Source organism: Parasteatoda tepidariorum, chromosome 1 (assembly GCF_982258835.1).
Source record: "Parasteatoda tepidariorum strain Cologne lab strain chromosome 1, Ptep-v5.0, whole genome shotgun sequence".
Lineage (NCBI taxonomy): Eukaryota > Metazoa > Arthropoda > Arachnida > Araneae > Theridiidae > Parasteatoda > Parasteatoda tepidariorum.
Genome location: NC_141755.1, coordinates 64,878,308 through 64,894,570, shown reverse-complemented (window position 1 = coordinate 64,894,570; position 16,263 = coordinate 64,878,308).

Sequence of the window (16,263 nt, the reverse complement as noted above, 5' to 3'; positions counted from 1 at the left end):
ATTTGGAAAAGTGGATTAATTACTTTATCAGAATTATTTTTTTCGCGTTTTATTTAAAGGAGTATCCTTTTAAGTTCGTTACATTTTTCTAAAAAATAATATTTATTAAAATTTGTGTACCAGCGAAATTTGATCCCTGCAGTCAAAATTTCGACAAATTTCCAACTAGATTTCATACTAAAATCAGTAATGGAACTCTAAGTCTGATAACAATGCAAATTTCAACCATTTCCTGACCACTCCAAGCAGAATTTAATATCATTTTGATTTTTGGGTGAAATTGATTATTGATTTAGGTTTTGAATATCTACGAACTAGTTAAAATGTTCAAAACTTAACTATAGCTCTCTGCTAAATTAAAACCGAAGTTCTTATCGAGACATTACTGACAAAACTTGACATAATTTTATCAGCAAAGAGAATTGATCGAAATTGAAACTTTGACCACTTACATCCTACGTTCGTATTTACATTTCAATTGGTGTTTAAACCAGATACCAAGTGAAGTTACAAATGTTTTTTTTTTTAATGCAAGAAATCGATATCTCTAATCAAAGGTTTGAAAATCAAATAAACTAACATAAAGAAAACTACACAGAAGAATGTAATTAAATAAATTTCTAAATCCATCAGTCAAAATCAGACACAAAAACGTACCACGCCTTTTTTTTTTCTTTTTTTTTTTTTTAATCTTTTAAATATAAGGATTAAATATCCAAATCGGCATCCGATAGCTGCAATCTGAAAAATATGATCCCAATAGTTTGGTCAGAAAAGCTGCCTGAAATTTGGAACCCTTCATGTTAATGCTACTATTTGTGAATTTCACCATATCTCTAGAACGTTTTTAGGCGAATGGAAACATTCTTACCCACCATTGCAAAACTTTCTTATCCCCACGAACCATTAAAATTGTGCCCTAATACGTGAAGATCGGACCACTGGATTGAAATTTATGCTGTATGAATCGCTTTGTTTATGTATTTATTTATTTCTGCTCACTCCTTTTAATTTTTTTTTCTTTTTAGAGCTCATAAAAATATAATTATTTGCTAGTTTTGCGTCTGCCTAAAATCACTAAGAAAAAAAAGTATGGTGAAAACTACCAAACTGTGGTAAAATTTACCTGTTTCTGTCTCTAAGAAAACTCCAAAAAGCTCGGTTATTTTTACCGTAGCACTTTGGTAATAATTTTGGTAAAATTAACAATAAAATACTGTTTCGTAATCTTTGTAAACATTTTGTTAAATAAGGCAAGAATTTTATATTATCATGATAGCATTGAGCAAAGTGTAAAAACCATTTTTACGGTTAAACTCACTTTTTAGTTTCGTAAATTTTAATAAAGGTGTAATAAGAGCTATAATTTTGAAAGCCAGAATTTTAAATAAATCTTCACCATAACGGAACAGTTACCAAATAAATGGTTTAAACACCGTATGTTTCGGTTTTTATCACCAGAAAATGTCATTAGCATACAGTACGGTAATTTTGCCAGGATGTTTTTCTCTGTGTTTTTAAATTTTAATTCATTGTTATGTCTCCAAATAATTAACTGCAACTTATCAATAACACATTTATCAACAATCATAAAATTTTCCATATACTTTGTAGATGCTGTAACATCTATTTATAACAGATTGATTTCCTTGCAATGCTTGTTCTTAGTTCAGACAACATGAAATAATTTTTTTCCATATAAATACTCAAAGGCAACATCGCAAATCCCTGATGAAAAATAGAGGGCTTTTATTTTTTAAGGTAATTTTACCAGAATTTTTCCTCGGTGATTTTAAATTTTATTTCATTGTTATTATCTCCACATATTAAATTGTAACTTATCAATAACACATTTATCAACATTCACAACATATACTTAGTAGATGTTGTAACATCTATTTGTAACGGATTAATTTCTTGGCAATGTTTGTCCTTAGCTTAGACAACACGAAATAAATTTTTCCACGTAAATACTCAAAGTCAACATCGCAAAACCCTTATGAAAAATAGAGAGATTTTATTTTTCAAGCTAATTTTACCAAAATTTTTTCTCCTTGATTTTAAATTTCATTTCAATGTTATTTCTTCAAATATTAAATTGTAACTCATCAAAAACACATTTATCAGCATTCACAACATATGCTTGGTTAGTAGATATTGTAACATCGATTTATAACGGATTAATTTCTTTGCGACGTTTGTTCTTAGCTTAGACAAAATGAATTTTTCCACGTAAATACTCAAAGTCAACATCGCAAAACCCTTAAGAAAAATAGAGAGCTTTTATTTTTTAAGGTAATTTTACCAGAATTTTTTCTCCTTGGTTTTAAATTTCATTTCAATGTTATTTCTCCAAATATTAAATTGTAACTTATCAAAAACACATTTATCAACATTCACAACATATACTTGGTTAGTAGATGTAACATCTATTTATAAAGGATTAATTTCTTTGCAACGTTTGTTCTTAGTTTAGACAAAATGAATTTTTCCACGTAAATACTCAAAGTCAACATCGCAAAACCATTATAAAAAATAGAGAGATTTTATTTTTCAAGCTAATTTTACCAGAATTTTTTCTCCTTGATTTTAAATTCCATTTCAATGTTATTTCTTCAAATATTAAATTGTAACTCATCAAAAAAACATTTATCAGCATTCACAACATATGCTTGGTTAATAGATATTGTAACATCGATTTATAACGGATTAATTTCTTTGCGACGTTTGTTCTTAGCTTAGACAAAATGAATTTTTCCACGTAAATACTCAAAGTCAGCATCGCAAAACCATTGTGAAAAATAGAGAGCTTTTATTTTTCAAGCTAATTTTACCAGAATTTTTTCTCCTTGATTTTAAATTTCATTTCAATGTTATATCTCTAAATATTAAATTGTAACTTATCAAAAACACATTTATCAGCATTCACAACATATACTTGGTTAGTAGATGTTGTAACATCTATGTATTTATAACGGATTAATTTCTTTGCAACGTTTGTTCTTAGTTTAGACAAAATGAATTTTTCCACGTAAATACTCAAAGTCAACATCGCAAAATCCTTATGAAAAATAGCGAGCTTTTATTTTTTATGCTTCCTATTGCCCGGGTAGGCAAATTCTCTCTAGTATTAAGTATGACGTCAAAATGCAACTGCCCTATCTGGTATTGTTTACTTAAGCTCCCACAGATAACAAAAGTGTGGTGGGGGAGGGGGAGTTACTAAAGCCTCTTTTGACAAGCATGAAACATTCTTCCTAAATGTTGTATTGTGGATTCTGGGGGGTACTCCACTAGAAATACAACAAACTTGTTTTCTTAAGTGTCTATAAAGATAGAATATTTTGTATCTAAAAACAGCTGCAATGATACATTTCGAAAGAATTATTTGGAAAAATAAAAAGAGTAGCCTACTTCAAAAACATTCACTTTCGCGAAAATAAATTTTAAAATTATCGCGAAAATAAAAGTCGCTCTTTGAAATTTATGAAATAAGTAATATTATGGTAAATTAAATTAACTTATTACACATTATTAAAAAAATAGATCTTAAAAATTGTTTAACTACGTAATAGCCTTCATTGCAATACCACAGTTTTGTTAGACGCTTAGTTACATTCATTTGAAATATTTTTTGAGAAAAAAAATTTTAAATTTGTAATGACTTAAATATTTTAGTACCAAAAGTTAATATGTAAAAATAATTTTACTTAACATTCAGCAAAGAACCAGTGAAGTAGTGTAATTCTTATTTATCACCTCATCGGGAATAACCTTTGAATATTTCTGGAAAAAAAATGTTTTTTTTCTTTTAATTTTCAGACAATAAGCGAAAAAAATACTTCTTCTCGTCTGAAATTATGCAAAAACTAAATTAAAATGCAAATTTCGTTGAATCAAAAATCAAATTAGAAGGATACCATATTCAGTGAAGAAACATATTTGTTTTGATTTAGCCGGCCAAGCCCAAGTTTTATTTAATAAAAAAAAACTACAATAGGATGTATTTTTGCTTATCCTCATTTTTTTTTTTCAAATAAGTAAAACGCCCTGTGAAATTTATGTTTCAATAATGCATTTGTTAATTTAAAGTGCATTTAACACATAAGTGCATTTAACGCATAACACCCAAACTAGTTTTCAAAATTAAATTTAGCTTTTCTTCATTTTTCACTTTTCTAAATTATATTTATCACCCATTGGCAGAATAGGTCTTGGTTGGCGTCCTCACTTTTCAACTACAATAATCAAGAGTAACAGTAAACAGTGCTCAAGCGTTGCTACGGCGACTGCTGCTGTTTGATAATTTTTATAGAATTCTTTTTTTCACTTTCAATTTTGTTATGCATTAAGAGGGTGAGTTTATTTTTGAGATATGGGACCAGACAGATCCCATAAATACTTCTTGAGTTGTGAATAAAAGCGAATTTCTTCATTTGAACGATATTTTTGCTTTTATTGTCTTAATTAAGAATCAGAAATTCTAACCTACAGTTCAAACTGGATCGTTTTCAATACTAATTCAGGCGAATATCACAAATAAAGAAAGTCAAAACTGATTGAAACGGACCCAAAAGTTGGTGTTGAAACAAGAAAAAAACTATGCCAAGGTCTAAATATGTCTGCGAAATTGCGTACCGAGCAGTTCAGGATTAACAGTTAAAGATGTCCAAGATGAAAACGCAATAAGGTTTCTTCTCCAAAAAAAAATTAGACAACCACCATTTTGCCAATGGGTAACCTGAGATCGCCTTGCTGCGATCGAAATTTTTCTTTATTTTGTAGTGAATCGTATCATAATTTTATAGCATAATTGTAATCAATAGTAAAATTGATGATAAGCGTTCTAGGAAAAAACGCATTTTCTTAATATTTCTTTCGTGTAAATAAATGAAAATACATTTCAAAATGTTCCTGAATTTTATTTAGATTATTTTTATACGTTTATGCTTGATGAGGAAGTATCAGGAAAATGTAGTTGTGACTGCTTTTATTTCCAGTAGAAAACCTATATGCTCTCCGCTATGTTTTCACCATCCTGTTTCCCCGTAACCTATCGAATTTCAATAATTAGAATGTAGCATGCACTGTACTAATTTTATATGATTATTAATGCTTTGGACTAATTTAGGCTACAAGAGGAAGTCTACGAAATTGATAATGCTTTCATTAAACCAAGTTGCCAGCTTCAAGGGGTGCTAGGAGAATTCCTATGTTTTAACTATCCTACAATTTCTTTAATCATTTAATTTTATTCATTGGAATGCTACCAATAAAATAATCTACTTTAAATTATAACGTCGCACTTGAGCTACACTAATGATCTATTATTGAAGACGGTCTGTTAATTTTTCTTTGTGATGATCCTGAAATGGCCACGTATTCGCACTGTTAGAAAACGGTCAAAATGATTCAATAGCAGTTTATTTAATTATTGCTTTACTATATCCAACCAAAACAATCAAATAACCATAAAAAATATGGTACTCAAAATATTAAGAGTGAGAAAACCGTTTATTGATTTTTTTTTTACAACATACGATTTAAAAACTCGAATTCCATTCGCGCCAACCAGGCCAACCTTATGAACATTTTTTTTTTTTTGAATCGTGCAGATAGGTTCATGCTGTATTGGAGAGGGATTATAAGGTAATTTCATAACCGGCCAAATAGAGGGTTTGAATCCCATCTTTGATACCTCAAAATTTCTTCTATTCCTTCAATACATGAAGAGGTGTCCAATACTCATTAATTGGTGACCCTAGACTATTGGAATTTGAAACTATTATTCACACATAAATGAGGCAGCAACACAGACCTCCAATGTTAAGTTTTATTTTTCTGGTTCAGAAACTATTTTAGTTGTAAATGGTTACAAAACCGTATAAATTTGTATTCATAGTTTAATCACACATGTTGTAAATGGTTCAAAAACCGTAAATGCAAAGAAATTTTCTTATCCATAAACCTTATGATTAATCTGATGAACAGGATTCTGTCCGTTATTTTACCGCATTTTCAGAGTAAAAATTTCAAACGAAACCCCAATTTTAATCGGAAAACAATATATGGTAGCAATCCCTCAATCTCAGCACCAAACTTCCTGATTATGCTGGGATTACAGATCTGATACACATATTTTAAAATAATAATTGCTTTTTATTAAATGTTTATGATATGTATAAAAGTAATGTCTTAAAAACTTCCGAGACAAAAGTAAAAATCCTATTAAATCATAAAAATGAATGTAATAATCGGTATGGAATAAAAAAAAGTATTGAAATAAAGAATTTACAAATAGGGTACAAAGAAAAACATATCTAACCTTGAAATCTATATGCGGGATTGCCCAGAGATTTTTTTTTATTTTTTTATTTTTCTCCGTCACCAGAATTCGTTAATGAGTCGTAGAAAGAAGTGGTTTAAAAGATGTGACGATTTTAGAAAAGATTCCATGAAATAGATACCATCATCTAGATTTCCACAGAAGCTAGTATTCATCCAAATAACCACTAATTGGGTGCGGCGGTATGACTAAGGCTGGCTTTATTTGGTGCTTGCTGTTGATATGTTTATGATTTCAATTTTAACTTTTGGATATTAGTGAATGATATTGACTACTTATATCAAGATATTTGTCAATGTTGATGATTTAATTTGGTTAGTCGATAGTTGTGAAAATTACACTTTACATAATTTCAAACATTTTTGCGAAAATATATTGATTGCAAATGCACTACCTAGAAACCTTATATATTCAGACTATACTGGGCTATATATATATATATATATATATATATATATATATATATATATATATATATATATATATATATATATATATATATAAAAGAAAACTCAAAGAAAGTTAAGAAAAACAATAAGTTTCATTTATTGCACATAAGCTGCAAGTAAACAGAACTCATTAAATAAGTTCAAAATGAAGATAAATCAAAGGAAAATTATAGACATACGAAAAATAATAATAATTAAAAAAAATAATAATAAAATAATAATTAAAAAAAAACGACAAGCAACTGATTAAAAAACAACAACAAACAACTGATTTTTTAATCAGTAGTTTGTTGTTGATTTTTTTAATCAGTTGTTTGTTGTTGATTTTTTAATCAGTTGTTTGTTGTTGTTTCTTTAATTATTATTTCCCTCCCCCCTTTTCATATGTCTATAATTTTCCTTTGTTTTATCTTCATTATGAACTTATATATATATATATATATATATATATATATATATATATATATATATATATATATATATATATATATATATATATATATATATATATATATATATATACATATATATATATATATATATATATATATATATATATATATATATACATATATATATATATATATATACATATATATATATATATATATATATATATATATATATATATATATATATATATATATATATTCAGATCATACTTACATATTCAGAATACACTTGATTATAAGTTGATTGTAAGACTTTAAATTGCCGGAAAACCTAAGACCTTAGGACTTAGATTAGCATACAGAGAAAAAAACTTTTGGTAAAATTACCGTTCTGTATGGTGATGATATTCTAGTACAAAAAAAATTTAATTGTGGTTAATAGGACCAAAATATATAGTGTTAAACGATTCGTATCGTTTACATAATAACAATTTTGCGGAAATTTTGGATTTCGAAATTATAGCTCTTATTACCCCATATTTAGTAAAAAATACAAAACTGAAGAGAATATTTAACCGAATAAATGATTTTTATGCCATGCTGTGAAATATCATGATAAAACGACCAAATTTCACCTCACTGAATAAATATTATCAGGTACAGTGAAAATGTAATTTATTGTTAACTCTACCGAAATTCTCACCAAAACACTTTGGTTAAAACTACTGAAATTTTTAGTATTCCCCATAGAGTCAGAAACACGGTAAATTTTACCATATTCTAATAGTTTTGAGAATGCGTCCTTTTCTCTATGCACCTTTATTTTTAATCAAGTTAATTTCGTTTCTGAAATCACTTTAAAAAAAAACTATGTTAAACGGCCTACAAAATATGTCATAATTTTTTCATCAAATTTTAATGATTTGTTTTAAAAATGATATCAGTATCGGTGAAATTATAAAAAATAAAATTTAAAATTAAAAATTGGAACTGAATGATTAATATTTTTTTCTATTATTTCTAGCTATTGAAATTCCAAATTACACAAGTAAGATTCAATCAAGTCTTCAACATCAAAGGACTAATTTCAATATCTTCTTAGTTAAAATCACTATAAAAACTACTTTGATAGAACACATAAGGAAAATTGGAAAAAAAAATTATAGGTCAATTATTAATCAAACATACATTTTAAATATTTGTTCTACTGTATACCAATTTATTCTTCAATGAAATTAGACACATAACACAAAAAATGGAAATTGGAAACTTTATATATTGCCGAACAATGAAAATATTTTGTTTTTTGCAATAAACACTTAAACAAACGTTTCTTAAAATATATCAGAAATGAAATTATAAGCATATTCAATTATTTATAATTTGTTAAGGGATTGTTAAGTAATTTTATCACCGTAAATTTAACCCTATTTTATGTAATTTGAATCATATTAGTTGCATGCAAAATTTGCCTTGTAGTTAAGTCATTTATTACAATCAAAATAATTTCGAACCACGCATCGTTCATTACATATTTCGAAATTAAATTATTTGGTACTATTCAAAAAAGGCACGTCGTAATTTGTAATAAATATTTCGCTTGTTTTGATTTGCTTTATTGCTTATTTGTACTAGTTTTTTTTTCTCTGAATAATATGAAGACTAAATAAATATATATACATCCATAATATGTGCAGCATTTGTTTTCTTAGCACCAACGTAACAAAAATGCATTTATATTAAACCTAAAACTCATTATTTTCCTTAAATCTATTCAAAATCAAAGATTTTTTGAATGACTAATACCATTTATTCTTTTGGTTATGCTGCTCTTATAATATTCCTTAAAATGCATCTAACTAATTCTTAAAAAGATATCTAGAGATAAAGGGTATTTTTCCAACGAAGTTTTTCTGAAAGTTTTCATTGTAAAAATGCATGCTTTTTAAAGTTACTTCATTAATAATATAATCAGTATAAACGTGATTTGAACATATTTTAAAATAATTAATTAAAATTCAGGCGTCTTTAGCTTTTTAAGACATAAAACTTACAAATTAATAGTCAAATAAATTTGTATATATACATATATATGTATAGTTAGTTTTCGTTGCACATAGACTTATAAAAAGAATATTTTTGACATATATATATTCTAATATTCAAAAATTGTATAAAACCCATGAATTTAATACCTTATACAAATATATACGAAAACTTCCTTTTGCAGTATATTTAACTTGACAGTATATAGGATACAAAATAAAAATATTGAAATAAAATACCAACTATACATTATTGTTGACTTCTAAAAGTTATTTTGATTTACAAAGCAAAGTTGCTTTTATGCACTGTGATCAAAAATGTAAAAAGAAATATGTAAAATTAAGTAACTATAGCTTTAGTGATCCAATTTCCTAATTGTAAATGTCAATGATTCGTAAGGTTGAGTTTAGATAGGATAATTAATAATTAAAAGTAATGTATTAAAATAATTAACTGAAATGCTATGACATACAAAATAACGTCCTCTCTTTAAACAAGCATATCTTGTTATCGGCAACATTGGATTCTTGGTCATAATAAAAGGGAAGTGGGAACTCCATCTTGGAATTAAAAATATATCGAATGTTCAATGTTAATTTAACTGTTTGTATTTATAGCTATATCTTGGAAACTCTTTAAATGACATTGAAACTTTTTATACACAGTTATAAATTTTTTTGAAAAACAATTTAATGCGAAAACATAATTGTTTAACAAATTATATATTATTTCCTACTTATTTTATTTGATATAGGTTAGAAAATTTTTTTAATTAAAAGGTATGCAAATTTTTACAACCTTTAAAATTGAACAATTTTAATGAAAAAATACAAACTGTAAAAAAATAGTTTGGGTAGTACAAAGAAATTTAAAAATGCACCTTTTTTGAATTTTTTCAACTCAGAAACTTTTTAGTCAACTACTTTCATTTAGTCATAAAAGTGACATTGTTCTAAATTTTGTAAAATTTAGTATATCTTGTATTAGTATATCTTGTATTAGTATATCTTGTATTAGTATATCTTGTATTAGTATATCTTGTATTAGTATATCTTGTATTAGTATTTCTAGTATTAGTATATCTAAAGAAGGTACTTTTTTGCGTCTGATTTTGTAACATAATTAATAGTCATCACCAATTACTTTGATTAAATATTTTCTTTGATTTGATAGATTTAAATATCCTCTTTCGGTCATTGGAATACGATTATCGATGAATGTAATCTTAATAATGCGATTCCTGATACAAAAATTATTCAAAGGTCTTTTTAGCTTCAATTTAAGGAAAATTAGTATAATATCAACTATAAGATTGTTTAATTCATGCATTTAAGATGAATAATAAAACATTATATTGCAATTTAGATACACACACGAATCTCTAGAAGCAAATTAGATTGTATCAGTTTCGGGCACCTTGAGGTAGCCACTTTATTTTGATTCCTTAAGTTTCATTTTAAGAAGTTACATATTTTTTCTAGAATTCAGAGAAATAAAAAAATTTTAAGACATTTTTGAAACTCATTTTTTATCAATACATCATAAAGAGATAACTGTGTTAAAACCAACTCCTAAAATTCACGAGTTATTATGGAACTGTTACAACTACTTGGCCTTAAAAACATGTAATTCTAGAGCACGTTTATCATTTGCACACGCATTGCACAACAATTGCTGGACAGTTTGGAGACCAGAATATTAATGACTAGTAGCGAATTTCTCTTCTAAAATATTAGATAATGTTACTAATTAGAAGAAGACAAAGTGAAACTCGCAATGTTTACAACTAGGCATCAAGATTCTTGAATATCAGATTAATAAAGCTCTACTCAAAGATTGAATAAAATAACGACGTCCCTATTTTAAGGGACTTATGTAAATATTTTACATCTGAACAAGCTATAAAAATTCATTTAACTTATGTTAATAATAAATGCACTGTAAATCTACAGACTGCTATAAGAAAGATTCCCCCCCCCCTCTCCGAAAAAAAAAATTAATAATAATAAAAATAAAACTTCATGAGGAAGCAAGAAGTCATACGACCTTAAGCTAGAACGTTTATTAAAGGTCAAAATATATTACGTAATAAAAGTGAAAATAAAATTAAAGGTTATGGATTTTACTTTAATTTATCAAACAAGGATTGCTTTCTTAACTAGCTTAATATACTTTCCACTAATATAGATATCGTTTAATAATAAAAATAATCATCCAATGTTAAACTTGAATGAATATTTAATTATAAAATTATACAAATAGTTAAAATACAATATTATGGGACAGATTTATCTATTTTATTTGTTTATTCATTTAAATAATAATCTCTTTCACATTTCTAAAAACAAACTCTAAAAGCTTTAAAAATAGTTTCATTAAGTTTCCATTAATAACAAAAGAAGACGAAAAAAGGCTTACAAAAAATGGCTTATAATTTAAAGGCTTATAATAGAAGTACAAAAAAATTCTTACAATAATCTGTAGCAATGCAACTACTTTAATAATATTGAATTTTGAAGATTTACACGATGAAGCAATTTTTCAATTTTACACGATTATGTCAGATATGTTTGTAGGTTTGGATACACTGGTTATTGTGAAGAAATGATAGCTGAAAATAATAAAATTAACATTTCGTACGAGAATATATGATATTAACCTAAAAGATCAATAATTATTACCATCTTTAAGAACTAATAAATAAATAGATGATCCGGTAAACAAACAACAATTTTAAAATAATTACTGATTGTTTAGTAATTATTCTGAGTTAAATTTTTCAAATTATTCATGTTTATCTTATGCGTAACCTATCTATACTAACTGACCCTATAACCGACCCTATACTGACTGACAGTATCTTATACTAACTGACTTAAAATTGAAAAATAGTTTATAACAATAAGACCTAGATTAGTACCTATTTCAGCACTTTACAGAAAACTTTTTTTCACTTTTATATATATTTTTAGTAGGTTGGAAAAAGTACGAAATTTTCTTTCTTCTAAAAGTTAGGGTCTTCCTAAATTGATTGGTCCCCACTTATCATTGCCCCCCCCCCATTTAAGCCCCCACATTTTAAAAATAATTCAGCCACGAAATCATGTAATTTGTAACAAAACGCGAACATTCAAATAAATGACGAAAATGTTTCTTCAACTCTAAGCTTCATCGTAACGCTTTGCGGGAAATTTTTAAGTAGAAAGAAGACTAGATGATCGAAAATAAAGTAAGCTGACCGGCTACATTGTGATACGGGAGATGGAATCGTATTAAGAAGATCCCGGGATCAAATCCAACTTCTGGCATGAGTGTAATTTATTTCTATGTTTTTCTTGAATATTTTTTTTCCAATGCACACCTAGATAATGACCTAAGTCATACAGGCACCTGAAGAGCAGATTTGTTGGCTACTCTTTCAGGGGCACCATATTAGGTGGGCCAACGTTGCTTCCACAGTAAGGACAGATAGTACAGACAAGGAAAAAACATCCATGCCTTGCCCGGAATTCAAACCCAGAACCTTTCTGATGCAATGACAGTTCCCTAACCCCTACACAGGCCGGTCAGCTTTTTCTTGAATATTTAGTGCAACAATGCTACACCTATATGGTGCCCATAATAAAATGATCAGTGGGAAAAAATAGATACTTTAGGCAACCAGGTGCTGAATTTTTTGTAATAAATATGACTGAATATTTCTTTCGTTTTGACAAAATTTGCTTCTTCTGAGTACTGACGATAGTTATTTTGTCACTTTGATATCCAGGAAAAGGTTTCGTCAAAAATGAAGAAAGTTTCGCGATATTTGAGTACCCATTTTTTTTGCAGTGCTGGAGAATAAACAAAATGAAATGTTTTTCTTCAACCTTAATGTAAGAGTTTGAATATATTTTCACTATTCAAAATTATATATATTTATTTTTCAAGGATACTATTAAAAACTTTTAAACTGTAGACAAAATTAAACATTTGTTCAAAATCATGCCGGAGAATAAATTAGATTCATTAAAAAAATCAGTGAAATATATCCCTTTTGAGACTAAAGACCTTTATATTAAATTTAGGAATCTTAATAATTTATGTGTTTTTAAAAGCTTCATAAAAATTTCCTGACATTATTTTCAAAACCTCTTGAATAAAGAGATTATATTAAATCCTTGATAAGCCACTAATCAGGGATTCAAGTCTGGGGTTGAAAAGTCCGTATAATTAATTGCTCCTCGTAATTAATTTAAATGAAGTTTCTTCTGTAATAATTTCTAATTAAACTTTAAAGAAGACTAAGCGGTCATTAAAAGTAGTGCTAATGAGCATCAAATAACCATTAAAATATCAAATTCTCATTAGTGAAATGAACAACTCGCTTTAATGAGTTTACACCATCAATTATTTTTAAAATGTCATCTAGATATTTTGTGTATCTAAGAAGTCAACAAAGCGTCACATTTTATATTGGGATGATGGATTATATCCATATTTAAATTAATGATTCTGGAGCCTTTTCTCTTCATAGACATATTCGTTTTTAACAATTAATACTTTTATGGTGATGCATTAAACTTAGTTATGAAATTAATTTAAACAACATTTCCCTCTTTCTTTTAATCTTGGTTATTCTCGCATTATAGTCACCGTCAAAAAAAAAAACATAAAAAGAAATTAATAGTTCAGAAATATGCGGCATGAAGCAATTTCTTAATAGTATTTAATATTGTAACAAAAAATTTTCAATTGTTAAAAAAGAAAAGCATTGCAAAAATATGAATTTTGACATGAATACATTGACTAAACTAATATAAAATGAAGCGCTTTGCTAAATGTTTAGACTCACCGACATTACGTTTGACATTTTAAGTATTTTCAGATGGTGACTTAATACAAGAGCAACGAATGTTGAAAAATGTAAAAGGTATAAAGGCATAATCAGCTAATAATTATTCAAAATTTTATACAAAATAGTCAAAATTAATACGAAAACTACATAAAAACAATAATAGAAAGAATTTTTATGATTCAACTTCCTCCGAATAAAACTGTAACTTTGGAAAGAAAGCAATTATTACTAACACGATTTTATGAAATTAAAATATACCGAGTATTTTAAAAATCTGTTTTTTTTTCCTAATAAAAACCGATTATATTATAATTGGCACTTTTCACGATTCACCTTCAATCCGTTAAAACTGTAATTTTGATATTAAAGCTAATATTACTATAACACTACTGCATAAAGTTAAAATTTACTGAGAATTCTGAAAAACTTTTTTATTTTTAAAAGTAATAATAAAAAGTGCATTGTAATACAATTAACATCACTTTTTACGAATCATTTTCCATCAAGCAAAACTGAAACTACGATTTTATAACTACTGTTACCATTATTAACCCTATTTATTAACTTCGAGCTCTACAGACTCTATAAGCATCCCCAATTTGCACAAATAATCCGCAGTAATAGTATGAGATGGCTGGGCCCTGAAAATAGTGCCATGAGAATTGCCACCTATAAGAACCCCGAGGAATTACGTCCCAGAGGTAGACCACCTACTCAATGGCTCAAGGACATCAAAAATTACTTGAAAACCCTAAAGATCAGAAATTGGAACGGAGTTGCCATGAATAGGGGGAGCTGGCGTTTGTCAGCTCTGAGGCAGCCAAGGACTACAAGGGGCTGTTGCGCTGGCAAAGAAGAAGAAGAAGATTTATTAAATTAAAGTTGTTCTGTGTTACAATAAACGCTTTTTACGATTTAGTTTCCATCAAGAAAAACTAAAACTTTTGTTTTAAAACTACTATTACTAACACTACTTTATTAAAGTTGTTCTGTGATTTAACATAAAATTTTTTTCCTTACTTCCTAAAGTAATAGTAAAAAACATATTATATTCCATTAACACTTTTCTTCATTCAACTTCAGTCAAGTAAAACAGTAATTTTTTTTAAACAACTATCACTTTTACTACCGCATCTTTACTAAATTATAATGTACAAAGCATTCTAAATATTGTTTTTTCTTCATTTGTAAAAGTAATTTTTAAAAAAACATAATGTTATAATTAACACTCTTCACTATTTAACTTCTGAAACTTTTCTTTTAAAACTACTACTACTATTACTAACTCTACTTTATTAAATTGAAATTGTATCTAATTATACCTTATCAAATTTAAATTTATTGAGAATTCTGGAAAGCAGTTTTCCTTTCCTTTTAAAAATGATTATAAAAACCATATTATATTACGATTAACACATTTCACAACTCCAATTCTAATGAGTAAAACTGTAATTTTTCAATCAAAAGTACTGTTACTGATAATACCTCATTTAATTAAAATTTATTGAAAATTTTAAGAAGCTGTTTTCTCTTTACTTTTAAAATGATAATAAAAAAACACCTTCTATTACAATTAACACATTTCACGATTTAACTTTCAACAAGTAAAATTTTGCTATTAAAACAACTATTATTAAAAATACTTTATTAAATTTAAATTGTACCATGCATTATAATTTTTTTTCTATACTGTTAAAGGTGGTAATAGAAAACGCATTGCATTAGAATTAACATTTTTCCCGATTCAACTTCCATCAATTAAAATTGTAACTCTGCTTTTGAAACGACTATTACCGTAAGTAACTCAGCTTTACTTAAAAACAAATTTTCTGTGCAATTTAAAAAAAATTTAAAAAGATTTTCTGTGCAATTTTAAAAAAAGAAAAAGAAGAAAAGACGTTACTTTTAAAAATGATAATAAAAAATAACACTTTATGGCAATGAACACTTTTTATGATTCAAATTCCGCCAAGTAAAACTATAATTTTATTGTTAAAACTATTATAACTGTAACTAACGCTATTTTACTAAATTATAATGTATAAGGCTTTTAAAAAAATTTCTTTGTTTTTAATGGTAATTTATAACAAACACATTATATTACAATTAACACTTTTACTGATTCAAATTCTGTCAAGTAAAAATATAATTTTATTGTTAAAACTATTATAACTGCAACTAACGCTATTTTAC